General features: G+C 42.1%; 1 pseudogene; it reads left to right on the top strand.

Moving 5' to 3' along the window:
• The first annotated feature begins 1,938 nt into the window (after positions 1 to 1,938).
• LOC119619688 (glutaryl-CoA dehydrogenase, mitochondrial pseudogene) lies at positions 1,939 to 3,130 on the top strand (annotated as a pseudogene).
• The last annotated feature ends 11,625 nt before the right edge of the window (positions 3,131 to 14,755 follow it).

The raw sequence follows: 14,755 nt of genomic DNA on the forward strand, positions 1-14,755 counted from the left end.
AGACCACATACTGGAAGTCACAAGTAAAATTCAGCCCACAGACATTTTTTCTTTAACTCACATTGGGTTTTTAAAAAGACATTTTTTTAAACTAGCTTGCCAACATTTAAAAGTCAGGAAACCAAAATCCAAATTACTAAATTATCTTGGAAAAATCAAAGCAAGCTGCACTACATTGAAAGCAATAACAAAGAAAGTACCTATGCCTAGATCAAGGTAGGCATTCAAAAGATGTCAGGATCCTTCAGCCCACCCTGGCTAATGTTTTGTACTCACCTTTTTTATCATTATATCCTGGAAGCCACATCATCTGGACTCTATGTTCCTCTGTGGCTCCTCCCTTATCTTCTGTCAGTTTCTAGAACAATCTTTGCACCTCAGGGATTTGCACTTGCCCATCTTCTTCTTGAAACACTCCACCCTCCAACCCCTTCACTGGTCCAACTCCCACTCATCCTTCCATTTCAGTTCAGATGTCATCTCCACCATCAGCTTTCAACAAGACTCCCAAGTACCTCCAACTCACAGCATGCTCCATGGAGCAGTCAGAGTGATCTTTTTAAAAAATAAATCAGATCATGGCACAGCACAATTGTCATGAAATGCAAGCTCCTTCAGCTGGCCCTTAAGGAATGGTGTGGTTTGGACACTGTCCCCATCCCTCAGTTACACTGTTTCCCTATTTCCTTTACAAACACACCTCCCATCTGCCTGCCTTTGCTCTTGCCACTCCCTTTGCAGGAACACTTTTTCCCAGGTTTTCATAGTACCTACACCTTGGTAACATTCTGGCTCAGCAGAAACCAACTGCAAATCCTCAGAGAAACCTTTTCTACCCACCCATGTAAAATAGCAGCCCTGCCTGCTGCCAGCCTCACTTCAATGACTCTCCATCACATCCCTTGATTACATATCCCAGATATACCCCAGACCTCCAAGTCAGACTTTCTGGTGGTGGGACCTGCCAATCTTTCCTTTTATTAAGCTACCCTTGGGGATTCTGATATGCAACCAATTTAGGAACCCCCAGTCTGTGGTATAATGGGAAAGGAAAGAATGGTAGGCATGTTGAGTTGTGCTGTGCTTCGCAGCAAATGTTTTGCTCCTCATGAGTTTTGATAGTCCAATATTACAGTGATATAGGATACTACAAACCCACTGTAATTTTGCAGCAATAAATTACTGTCATTCCCTTTCTTGTTTACAATGCCACCTGAAACCTCAGTCAACAAAATTGTGGATAATCTGTTAGAGCCAAAAATTCCTCCAACTTCTTCGTAGAATAGTTATGATCATACTAGCGAGAGGACTAAGTGAAGAATGGACAGCTAAAGGATTCGACAAATTAATAGGTTGAAGGAATACGGACACATCTTTTTAAGCCAGGAATCTGTGGGTGCTTACAAATCTTTGGGAAAATACCCACTGTCACCAAGAAATTTAAGATTAAAATATGTGGTGAACTTGGAGGTACCAGGTCGGGAGGGTGCAGGGGCCAGGGCCAAGGCTGGGAGCGACTCCATTCTGGCACCCCAGCTCCTCCAGGTCACAGTCCTCGCTCCGCCCCCTTGCCCACTGCTCCTGAGAGGCGTCTCTGCAGGGCTACTGAGCCCACAGACCCGGCCTGCGCGTTCTGCACACGTGGGTCTCAAGACCAAGAAAGATGGGAAGACACAGAGCTGACCGGCCAAATATAAGGACTCTGGTTGCACTGTGCATCTGCAGCCCCTGCCCAACTGTCTGCCTGCCCCAGGTGGACTCTGTCCCAGAATCCAAGGGCTACCTGAGCAGGATGACAGGGTCATGCCCAGGGTCAGAGGCACTGAGGCACCTCGCATCCCAAGTGTAACTGGCAGGACCCGCTGGTGCTGCAGGAGCAGATGAGGGCAGATGAGACTCATCAGGGACACCTTCCACACCTACCACCAGCAGTGACTCATGCCTGGCATCCTGCTGGCCAATCGCATTGAAGTTTTTCACGGGGAGGACCATATAGCAGCTCTGGGAGCTGAGTGTACCAGGCCCCACCATCAAAGAATATGGCTGTACTGGGGTCTCATGTGTGGTCTTTGCACTTCTGGTCTGAAAGCTGGAGTGGGTGGACAGTGGCTACAGGTCAGCAATGAGTATCTAGTCCTCCCTTGTCATGCACCCTATCTACACCTGCATCAGTGAGGAGCGGTGGCAGATGTATTAGGTTGGTGCAAAAGTAGTTGTGCTTTTTACCATTACTTTTAATGACAAAAACTGCATTTATGTTTGCAGCAACCTATACCTGCCCCCTGCTGGCCAAGGGGGAGCTCCTGGGCAACTTCAGGCTCACAGAGCCCGACTGCAGGAGTGACCCCAGCAGCATGGAGATCAGAACCTGACACAACCCCTGGAATAAGAGCTCCACCCTCAATGGGACCACCCTGATCCAATGGGACCTGAATCACCACCAGGATCCAATGAGACCTTGGTCACCACCTCACCTGTGGCCAACCTGTTTGTAGTGCAGGCTGGAAGATGGCTACCTTTGGGGCTTCCTGTCAGAGAAGGGGATGTGGGATCTGTTGGCCTCCAAGATTGAGGGCAAGTTCTCTCTGCGGGCCTCTGCCATGGGCATGATCATCGTGGACAGCATAGAGGTGGAGGATGTGCTGCTCAGTGCAGGCAGCCTGGAGGGTTCCTTTGGCTACCTGAACAATGCCAGATCTGGTATCATGTGGGGCATGCTTGGAGCTGCCGAGTCTTGTCTGCTCGTGGCCAGGCAGTACACCCTGCACAGGATCCAGTTCGGTGTCCTGTTGTTCAGGCACCAGCTGATTCAGAAGTTGGAGGACATGCTCACTGAGGTCACACTGGGCCACTCCACGCCTGCCTGCAGCACGGCCACTTGAAGAATCAGGGCAAGGCGGCCCTGGGACAGGTCTCTCTGCTAAAGAGGAATAACTATGAAAAAAGCCTGGACATTGCCTGCCAGGCCTGAGACATGCTGGGGGGCACTGGGGTTTCTGATGACTATCATATGTTCCAGCACGTCAGGAACTCAGAGGCCATGAAAACCTGCGAGGGTATGCATGACATGAGCACCCTGATCCTGGAAAGAGCTGTCACAGGAATCCAGGCATTCATAGCTGGCAAGTGAGTCCATCCAGCCAGGGCCCCAAAGCTCTCAAACCTCTTCCCAGAGACAGGCCTGGCTGGACCATGGGAATGCTGTGTTCTGAGCTTAGGAAGGAAGCTAGCGGATGGAGTGGGAAGTGACAGACACTGATTTTAAAATATCAGAATTTCCCTTCTGAAGTTGTTCAGATGTGTTCCTTAAAAAGAAGATGGAATTCTCTGTAGAGTTTCTCAATCCACTTTTAACTATGGATGAGAACAGACTCCATTTACCTTGGAATAGAAACTTCTATTGAGAGAAGACATTGAAGCAACTTCCTGGAGACCCCCTTAGTCTCTGCCTGAGCAGACCTCCCTTACATCAAGGTTCTCAGTGCACCCTCTGACCCTCCCATCCGGGGGTAGTGCCTTATGCTGGACGTTGAAGCAGAATAAGGGAGAGGAAAATAAGAAGGCTGCACGTCTGACCCCACAGTGTTGTGCTGCATTGACTGGTAACCACCTGAGAAGTAGTTTCAGTCACAGGAGAAATGAACACATCTGGGTGCTCTGAGTCACTGGGACGTGGTAGGGACCATGTTTACTGGTAACCACCTGAGAAGTAGTTTCAGCCACAGGAGAAACGAACACATCTGAGTGCTGTGAGTCACTGGGATGTAGTGGTCTAGCCCATGTCTGAGTCCTAGGCTCTGCTGTAATAAATAAACCCAGGTTAGCACTGCCCAGGCCCCTGGGGGGCATATACCAGGGATGCAGGGCTCAGGGCTGCGGACAGAGAGGACAGTTTCTGACCAGCAGGGGTGCAGGGGATTTTGTTCTTTCTGTCACCACACAGCTGATCACATGATGGTGAGAAATGACAGTGGTCTGGCTTCTCCGCTTGGACACACCATGTTACAGGGGGTCACAAATGAGATGGCAAGAGCACCACGGGCCTTGCGGGGACTGTGGCCTTGTGGGGTCAGGGCTGGCTGCCTGGTTTCTGTTCACATTTACTCTCAGCTAGGCCATCCCTAGTTCCTCAGGCAAAGCCCCCAAGTGAGTTTGCTCAGGCGGGATACCTCAGGCCGGATGCACAGGTCTGTGTACACAGTCTCCTTCTGTGGCCAACTTGGTTGAGCTCTGTTTCCAAATGGCTGATCTTTGCCACTTTCTGAGTGAACCCCTGGAGCTTCTCCTGGATGATCTTGATGTGATTATTATAAAGCTGATAGATCCTCTCCTCTAACTGCTCTGTCAGATCCAAAACTTTTCCAATAAGACACATATTGGAAAATCAAATAAGAGGTATCACCAGCCATTTATTCTAAGTGGATCTGAAATTTCTGCAATTTATCTTATAAAATGCTAAAACAAACAAACAACCCCCCCCCCCCGCCACACACACACACACACACACACACACACACACACACACACAAAACAACCCCAGTGCAGTCACTGGAAAGTTAAATTTTTTTAAGAGGTCAAAATATATAAAGTCATTTGCCACATAGTGATGTTTTGGACAGTAGTGGGTTGTATATGCTATGATGGTCCCATAAGATTATAATATAATATCATAATTTTATTGTACCTTTTCTTTGTTTAGATATGTTTAGATACACAAATACCATTGTGTCACAATTGCCTACAGTATTCAGCAGAGTAACATGCTGTGCAGGTTTGTACCCTAGGAGCATTAGGCTTGACCATCTAGGTTTGTGTAAGTACACTCTATGATGTTCAGACAATGACAAAGTTGCTTAACTTCACATTTCTGAGGAATGTTCCCATTGTAAAGTGATGCATGATTTCATACAGTATAAATTCAACTAGGTTAGAAAGAAAGTACATAAAACAGGGGCTAGAAGAGGCATGCAACAAAGTGGTCTCTGGGTGATGTATCAAACACATGTTTTTATATATATATATATATTTTTTATTTTTATTTATTTTTTTTTACTGCGTTATGCATTTCTCTACTTTCTACATTTTCTATGATGTACCAGGGTATGTACCAATACAGATTGGGCAGGGGGGCATAAAAGTGGAAAATAGGTTGGGCACAGTGGGTCACCCCTGTAATCTTAAAAAATCTTTTAAAAAATTGTTTTTTAAGTTGTGGGGCGTGGTGGCACACACCTGTAGTTCCAAGCTACTTAGGAGGCTGAGGTAGGAGACTCTCTTGAGCCCAGGAGTTTGAGGCTGCAGTGAGCTATAATTGCACTACTGCACCCAGCCTGGGGGACACAGTAAGACCTTGTCTCCAAAAAACTGGTGGGGTTGGGGTGGGTAATAAAGTCAACCTTTCATCGACACATGTGGAATTAGCAAGCTGTTCCATTCATGAGATCCATTATATTTGAAGGGGCATCAGGCACAACCATTAATTTAGGACTTGAGCATAACATCAGGCATTGCAAGACATAAGCTCCTGGCATGTTGAAGAACCCCAGCTCTCCCATCAGAGAATATTTGATGACTTCTGGAGGGCATGGATGTGACAATGCAAGCTGTGCCTCAACCCTGACTACCATAGCTATTCATCCCTGTGTGAAGTGAGAGGGCTGGGCATTGGATGCAGGGGAAACTGGGCCCTCAGCCTGGCTCTCTAACTTGGGCAAATCATTCATTTCCAAACGTTATCTATAAAATGAGTCCAAAATCTTATTTTCAGGATTGTTGTAAGGGTGAATTAAGATACAGGTGGTCCCCAAGTTACTACGGTTTGATTTATAATTTTTCAACTTTATAATGAGTTTATTGGGGTATAAAGTATATGTTCAACTTATGAAACAAAAAAGGTTAAAACATTTCATTGTTGTGAAAGTGTAGAAACAAGAAAAAGAATAGAAAGTGGCCATAAGATCAGCAAAATTTAATAAATTGTGTGAGTCGAAGGATTATTTTGCTGCCAAAACAAACATGAGAGCCATAGAGAAATTATTTCCCAGGAGCTTTAAAAGATTTTGAGTTTGTCTTAGCAACACTTATGTCATTGGAGGTGTCATTTTTATGGTATACTTCCAAATTTAACATTTAAATAGGAAAAAAATTCCAAGCCAAATTTGAACAACCATAACCAATAACTGGAAATGCAATTCAGTCAATATTTGACTGACAGTGTTGTAATTGTTCACACTATGGCTGAGAAGAAATGTTATCCCTCTCTGAAATGTCCCCATTTCCCCATCTAGATGTAATCTATCCTAGCACCATTTATTTATTTATTATTTGCTTATTTATTTATTTGCTGGAAATTACAGTTACTTATAAATATGTGTGTCCTACCCTACAACTTCCTTTTTGCAACATAATATAAGATGGCCAATAACCTAAGCAAAGGAGACAGAAACACTTGTTTTCAAATCCTGGCTCAGTCACTTGCCAACTGTGACCTTGTGCAAATTATTTGATCTTTCTAAAGGTCAATTTCCTCATCTGTAAAAACGTGGCAATCATGTAAGAACTAATAATGATAGCTAATATTTATAAATGTTTATAAGCCAGGTAGGTACTAAGTATTTGAAGTGCTTTACATGTAAAAATTTTGCTAACTCTCAAACGGACTCTTTGAGGTAGCTACTATTATTTTCTCTGTTTTACACAAGAGACAAACTGAGGCATAAGGATGTTAAGTACCTTGCTCAAGGTGTGCAGCTAATATAGGTGATGGAGGTGGTGTTCAAACTCAGCCCACCTGATGTCAAAATGAAATCGTTCTTGTAAAGGGTTCAGTATGGCAGCTTTATGGGTAGAGTCATCTTTTCACACCAGGGTTTCCTCATACCCCTCCCCCCTATCTGTGCCATTCAGTAGGTATTGAACCTAAACTACCTGATGCTTCAATGATGCAATATTTGTTACTGAAGAATTAGGAAAAAATACAAGAATGTCAAGTGTCTCGCTCCTTCTTCATTCATCATTACCCAACTGAGAGCCTCAACGAAGAATCATTTTCTGTAAGTTCTCAAAATCTGCCATTTTCAAAGGAAAAAATAAATCCGAGCCCCTGAGCCAAGCGTGATCACCTACAGACAGCCTCGGAAATGCAATTTAAACAACGTCCAAAAAAAGCATCCTTGGGTAAAACACAGATGATACTGCCAAAGGAAAGAAAATGGTAAATTGAAGCAAGTTTTTAAGCTTAAATTAATTTAACATCGATTCCAAGGAGAGCAGGTACTAGACACTGCACACGGCTATGCTGACCCTAGACCAACTCTCATTTTATTCTGAATTCCCATTTTGAGCAGTGCAAACTAGCTAGCTTTCAGAGGTCATTCCTGAATGGCTATTTGCATATCTTCTGGCCAAAAAACATGGAAATTGTTATTACATGCATGGGAAGTAAAGAGAAAACCTGCTTAACATCACTAATGATCAGGGAAATGTAAATCAAAACCACAATGCGATGCCACCTTACTCCTGCAAGAATGGCCATAATCAAAAAAAATAATAATAATAATAGATGTTGGCAGGGATGCGGTGAAAAGGGAACATTTCTACACTGCTGGTGGGAATGTAAACTAGTACAACTGCTGTAGAAAACAGTGTGGAGATTCCTTAAAGAACGAAAAGTAAAAGCACCATTTGATCCAGCAATCCCACTACTGGGTATCTACCCAGAGGAAAAGAAGTCATTATATGAAAAAGATATTTGCATATGCATGTTTATAGCAGCACAATTTGCAATTGCAAAAATGTGGAGCCAGTCCAAATGTCCATTAATCAATGAGTGGATAAAGAAATTGTGATGTATATATATACAATGGAATACTACTCAGCCATAAAAATGAACAAATTAATGGTGTTCACAGCAACTTAGATGGAACTGGAGACTGTTATTCTAAGTGAAGTAACTCAGGAATAGAAAACCAAACATCAAACATTCTCACTCATAATTGGGAGCTAAGCTATGATAGGATACAAAGGCATAAGAATGATACAATGGACTTTGGGGACTTGGGGGAAAGTGTGGGAAGGGGTGAGGGATAAAAGACTACAAATTGGGTTCAATGTATACTGTTTGGGTGATGGGCGCAACAAAATCTCACAAATTACCACTGAAGAACTTACTCATGTAAACAAATGCCACCTGTTCCCCAAAAATTATAAAACAAAAGTTAAAAAAAAATAAAGAAGATGTAAAAAACGTTTCTAAATCCTGTTTCAGACTTTGACCTTTAGACATTCTGAAACCAGGGAATTCTGCCATGGAGATATAAGTTTCTTTAAATCTCCCTAAAACAATAATTTCATTTTATACTCAGTGATAAAATTACAGTATCGCACTATCACACTGGACTCTTTTCCCTTGTGGTGTGGGTTAGAGAGAGGCCAGATCATAGATATTTAAGCCCATGAAACTTCAATGGGAAATCGATGATCTTTTACCTTGCCCCTTCTTTTTTTTTTTTTTTTTTTTTTAATTTATTATTATTAAACTTCAAGTTGTAGGGTACATGTGCACAACGTGCAGGTTTGCTACATATGTATACTTGTGCCATGTTGGTGTGCTGCACCCATCAACTCGTCATTTACACCAGGTATAACTCCCAATGCTATCCCTCCCCCCTCCCCCCTCCCCATGATAGGCCCCGGTGTGTGATGTTCCCCTTCCCGAGTCCAAGTGATCTCATTGTTCAGTTCCCACCTACGAGTGAGAACATGCGGTGTTTGGTTTTCTGTTCTTGTGATAGTTTGCTAAGAATGATGGTTTCCAGCTGCATCCATGTCCCTACAAAGGACACAAACTCATCCTTTTTTATGGCTGCATAGTATTCCATGGTGTATATGTGCCACATTTTCTTAATCCAATCTGTCACTGATGGACATTTGGGTTGATTCCAAGTCTTTGCTATTGTGAATAGTGCCGACCTTGCCCCTTCTTTAATGGCTGCAGTTTGGTTCTTCACCCATCCTTAATCCCAGCTGCACATGCTGCAATCTTCTTTTTAATCCTGACCATACACATCAGGTCCAGTCCCATCATCTACTAAGAGACTGCACCTTGACAAGTGTTCCCCAACTAGTCAGTGGGAGACATTGTGTGGCCATATTGGCAAATTGTGGGAGGCTCCCATTCCAGCCCCTTCTCATGAAGCCAGTGGATAGGGTTGACCATTCTAACTCTCAAGAGGCATGCCGGTGAGGTTCTGACTTTTTAAAACCTCCAAGAAAAAATGGAGGAGAAGATGGGATGCTTTGGAGAAGAGAAGAGAATTTCACTTACCCAAGATCCTGGTCTTTCCAAACTCACCAAGTTGTAAACATCACATACACACAGCTTTGTGTATGTAATTATACATCAATAAAGTGATTTTATTAAAAAAATGCTAGTCTTATGATTTTATATTGTTTTCCAGTGGTATTTGGAAAGTCCAAATAAAAGAGAACCAAAACAAATCATATATTTGTATATATTTAATAAAATTGTTTCTATTTAATATAACTTATATAGTATACATTTATATAATTTATAATATAATTATAGCATAAAATACATGTTATATATAATCCATGCATATGTATAACATGTGTCTATTCATATGAAATTGAGGTATAAAAAATGTTCTTGTACTATAAAAACACTCTAATCTTCTCTTGGGGTGTAAGGTATTCCAAAGTGGCCTACTCCATTGCTCAACTCCCCTTTTACCCCTCTTTCTCCCAACCTCTATGTTCTCTAGAAGCATAGATAAATGCATCCAATTACTCAAAAGAGCCTCTGGCTTGCTAGTGCATCTTGAAAAAATAAAGTAGAAGCAGGCCCAGGTAGAGACACATTCCCTCACCTCCAAGTTGACTAATAATAGCACACCCCTGATAAGGTAGTGATTTGATACCTCTTTAAACCGCTATTCTTTAAATATTTAAAATTTTCACACTTATTTACATTTATATGAAATCTCTAAATATATAAATGGAATTTTGACTTTTTTTTTTTGGAAGTGCTAGGTATGGTAAGAAAAGGACACAATGAGGACAGCCCTATCTTTATTCCTATGTATTGGAGAGCTATACTTTAATTGACTCTAAAACAGCAGCCCTGAAGGTATTCTAATTCACTCTCCCTAGACGGCAGTTGGGGAAATAAGAAAGCTAATATTTGAGGTTGCTCCTTGGGAGTCTTGGTCCCTTCCTAAATAGAGTAGGAATATTTTTATTCCTATCACTGTCTTGCTCTCCTGAGAAGTCCTGGTAAATTAAATTCTCACCCTCTCATTACATTTCCAGTGATATTTTGGTTCCTTTGAAGGAAATATAGAAAATTGTCTATGTGCACAGAAAGATAACTATTGCATGTTCTCACTCATATGTGGGAGCTAAAAAGTCATTGATTCCATGGAGGTGGACAGCAGAATGATAGTTACCAGAGGCTATGAAGGGTGTATGGCTGGGTGGGGGGTGAAAAAAGAGATTGGTTATTGCATACAAACATACAGTTAGACAGAAGGAATAAGTTCTCGTGTTGGACAGCAGAGGAGGATGACTATACTTAGTAATAATGTATTGTGTATTTCAAAATAGCTAGAAGAGAGGACTGAACTGCTTCTGACACATAGAAATGATATCTACTCAATGTGATAGATAACCTCAATACCCTGGTTAATCATTCACATTCTATGCATGTAATATCACATGTACCTCATAAAATGGGCAGAAATTGTATATGAATTTTTTTTTTTATTTATTATTATTAAACTTCAAGTTGTAGGGTACATGTGCATAACGTGCAGGTTTGCTACATATGTATACTTGTGCCATGTTGGTGTGCTGCACCCATCAACTCGTCATTTACATCAGGTATAACTCCCAATGCAATCCCTCCCTCCTCCCCCCTCCCCATGATAGGACCCGGTGTGTGATGTTCCCCTTCCCGAGTCCAAGTGATCTCATTGTTCAGTTCCCACCTACGAGTGAGAACATGCGGTGTTTGGTTTTCTGTTCTTGTGATAGTTTGCTAAGAATGATGGTTTCCAGCTGCATCCATGTCCCTACAAAGGACACAAACTCATCCTTTTTTATGGCTGCATAGTATTCCATGGTGTATATGTGCCACATTTTCTTAATCCAATCTGTCACTGATGGACATTTGGGTTGATTCCAAGTCTTTGCTATTGTGAATAGTGCTGCAATAAACATACGTGTGCATGTGTCCTTATAGCAGCCTAATTTATAATCCTTTGGGTATATACCCAGTAATGGGATGGCTGGGTCATATGGTACATCTAGTTCTAGATCCTTGAGGAATCGCCATAAAAAGAACATGACCCATGCGGTGTGCCCTTCGATGAGACTTCGAGAATTCATAAGGATTGCTTTTGTTGGGGTTAGGGGAGAAGTTAATCCTTAAAAAGAGAGTAGGCTGGGCGCGGTGGCTCATGCCTGTAATCCCAGCACTTTGGGAAGCCAAGGTGGGTGGATCACGAGGTCAAGAGATTGAGACCATCCTGGCCAATATGGTGAAACCTCTCTACTAAAAATACAAAAATCAGCCGGGCATGGTGGCAGGCGCCTGTAATCCCAGCTACCCTAGAGGTTGAGGCAGAAGAATCACTGGAACCCAGGAGGCAGAGGCTGCAGTGAGCTGAGATTGCGCCACTGCACTCCAGCCTGGGCAACAGAGTGAGACTTCATATCAAAAAAAAAAAAAAAAAGGAGAGAGAGAGAAGATAGTAGACACCCACTCCTCTGCCTGCCCAGTGTTCCACTGCTCCTCCTTCACGTGAAAAGCTTGCTGATATTCCCTTGGAGAAATGCTCCCTGTCCAGTGTCAGTTCCTGTGGCTCCAATGAGGCAGGTGTTCCAGAGCTGGCACTGTAACTGGTTTAGAGAAGGACCTGTGACCTCAGCCAGGCCAAGGAGAGTCAGAATGTTTGCAGGAACCCTAGGGAAAAAGAACTCTCTTTCTGTATGATTTGCTGGTAGAAGGAAAACCTATAGCTCTATTTGGCCAATTTTGCCATAATATAGAAGGAGAATGAAGCCACAGGAAAAGAAGCAGAGCTAAGAAAAAAAGAAAAAAATTCTTAAGAACATGCTGGTCCAGCCATGTTTAAAACCAGATATAACCCTGGATTTTAGTTACGTGAACAAATACTCCCCTCTTTGCTTAAGCCTGAGTTGGATTTTCTGTCTCTTGCAAATGATAAGTCCTGATTAATACAACTAAACTTTATGACCAGCCTTCCCCTCAATCAAAAAAAGAAAAAGCTTTCACTCTCAGATTAGAAAATGGGGTCTTTCTCTGAGGATAGGTTATAGTCCATCTCTGGACCTGGAGGACCCTAACTGGGGAAAAAAACTAAGACTGAGAATCAAAGCCCACTCGAACTAGATTTATTTAACAGAAAAAGTATTCAGTCCTTCAACAAGTGTTTATTGAGCGACAAATACATACTGGATGAATGAATATGCCAGGCACTAGGACACAACCATTAATAAGAGCCGGTGTCTGCCTTCTGATGCATGCATTTTAGTGGAGGAAAACTAAAAAAAAAAAAAAAAACAAGTATGTACTATATGCTTTGTGGTAACAAGTGTTTTGGAGAAAAATAAAAAGGATAAAGGGAATAGAGAGTAAAGGATGGTGTATTAATCCATTATCACGTTGTGAATAAAGACATAACCGAGACTAGGTGATTTATAAAGGAAAGAGGTTGAACTGACTCACAGTTCAGCATATCTGGAGAGGCCTCAGGACACTTACAGTCATGGCAGAAAAGGAAACAAACACATCCTTCTTCACATCGCAGCAGGAAAGAGAAGAATGAGAGCCCAGTGAAGGGGGAAGCCCCTTAGAAAACCATCAGATCTCATGAGAACTCACTCATTATCACAAGAACAGGATGGGGGAAACCGCCCTTATGATTCAATTATCTCCACCTGGGCCCTCCCACAACATGTGGGGATTATGGGAACTACAATTCAAGATGAGATTTGGATGGGGACACAGCCAAACCATTTCAGATGGGTTGATGGGGGAGACCTCTCTGAAAAGGCAGCATTTGAGCAGGAACTGGAAGAAACTGCAAGATGGATGCAGCTCTCTCAGAGACCCGTGTTCCTGGAAGAGGGAAGAGCTAATGCAAAACCTCCAGGGTACGAGTGTGCAGGGCAGGGCCGAGGAACAGCAAGACTAATGTAGCTGGGGCCCCATGGGGAAGGAGTATGGGAGACAAAGTCAGATCTTCAGGGCCTTGTAGACATCGTAAGAACTTTGGCTTTTACTCTAAGTAAAGAGGCACCACTGGAGGCTTTTGAACAGAGGAAAGATATGACCTGACTTTTTAAAAGAACACTATAGCTGTTGCACAGAAAACAGTTCACTGGGTATTGTCTGTGGGCAAGAACCAAAGCTAAGAGATGTTGCCTGCAGACGATTCCATACAAGAGAAATAGTATAAAACCCTCTAAATCCAAATTGGCTATTAGAAGTCTGCCATATGAATTAAAATGAACAACTGAATTCCCAAATATACCTGTAGAGGAGTTCGAGATGATAACATGCAAATAATTATGAGTTTAGTCCCTCATAGTGGTTCTCAATTCTCAATCAGAGACCATTTTGGCCCCTACCCTTACCCTGAGATAACTGGCAATGTCAAAGGAACTTTGTGGTTGTTACGACTGGTACGCGGTGGGAAGCAGGTAGAGTGCCACAGGCATCTAATGGGTGGAGGCCAGGGATGCTGCTAAACATCCTGTAATGCACAAGACACCCCACACAACAAAGAATTATCCAGCTCCAAATATCAATAGTGTTGAGGTTGAAAACCCCTATATTAATGTAAAGACTCATTGTTCTCAGATTTCGTTCTTCTTAAACTCGCAATAAATATAAAATCAGAGAAGCACAAACTGAGTTGAATTATCTCCCTTTTTGGCTGATCATTTAAAAGGCAAAAATTATCGTTGCTGTTTTGCATTTAAGAACGACTTCTTGAGGAAAAAAAAAAAGGCATAGTGGCCTGTGCTCTCAAATCAAAGCAAGAGATCCTTAGGGAAAAAGTGACATAGAATGTTTCTGAGTTTGCAACAGGAAGACTTCAAATTTTTTTTTAATATAAAAATGTCATTTCAGGAAAACAAAAGCACCTGGCACAGATTTTGCTTTGGGGAGGAAAATTCCTTTGAAAACCCAACTAGTTGTATAATTAAGTGATAATGAATGCAGAGCTGTACTTTGTATTCCATTCCAGCACATTGGAGTTGAATCTAGGCTTGAAAAGCTAAATCCCTCAGTGCTCTGGCCTCTCATCAGTGAAGTGCAAATCAAGGCCTTTAACTGCTATAGAAGGGGTGGTTCCAAAAAAATGAAGTACAAATATTTTGTTTTCAAACTGCCTACTTTCAAATGTATGCTGAGTTGTATGCGCAAAACTGCATTAAATAAAGAGAAATGTTTCACTGGAACAAGAAAGCAAGCTATCATATGTAATATTTTACAGGATGGTTTATACATAATAGAATAATAATCTATTTTTTGAAAGAAAGAAGGTCTATGAATGTCCATTTTATAAGGCAAATAGGATTTTTAATCACTGGTGATTTCACTTAGAGAAAGACTAGATAATATATTTGTACTGTAGCTAATGTCATATGTAAGAAAGATGAATGAGAGTAGGTGCATGTGCTGGATTGAGGTTTTTGCTTGGTT

Source organism: Chlorocebus sabaeus, chromosome 11 (assembly GCF_047675955.1).
Source record: "Chlorocebus sabaeus isolate Y175 chromosome 11, mChlSab1.0.hap1, whole genome shotgun sequence".
NCBI classification, from domain to species: domain Eukaryota; kingdom Metazoa; phylum Chordata; class Mammalia; order Primates; family Cercopithecidae; genus Chlorocebus; species Chlorocebus sabaeus.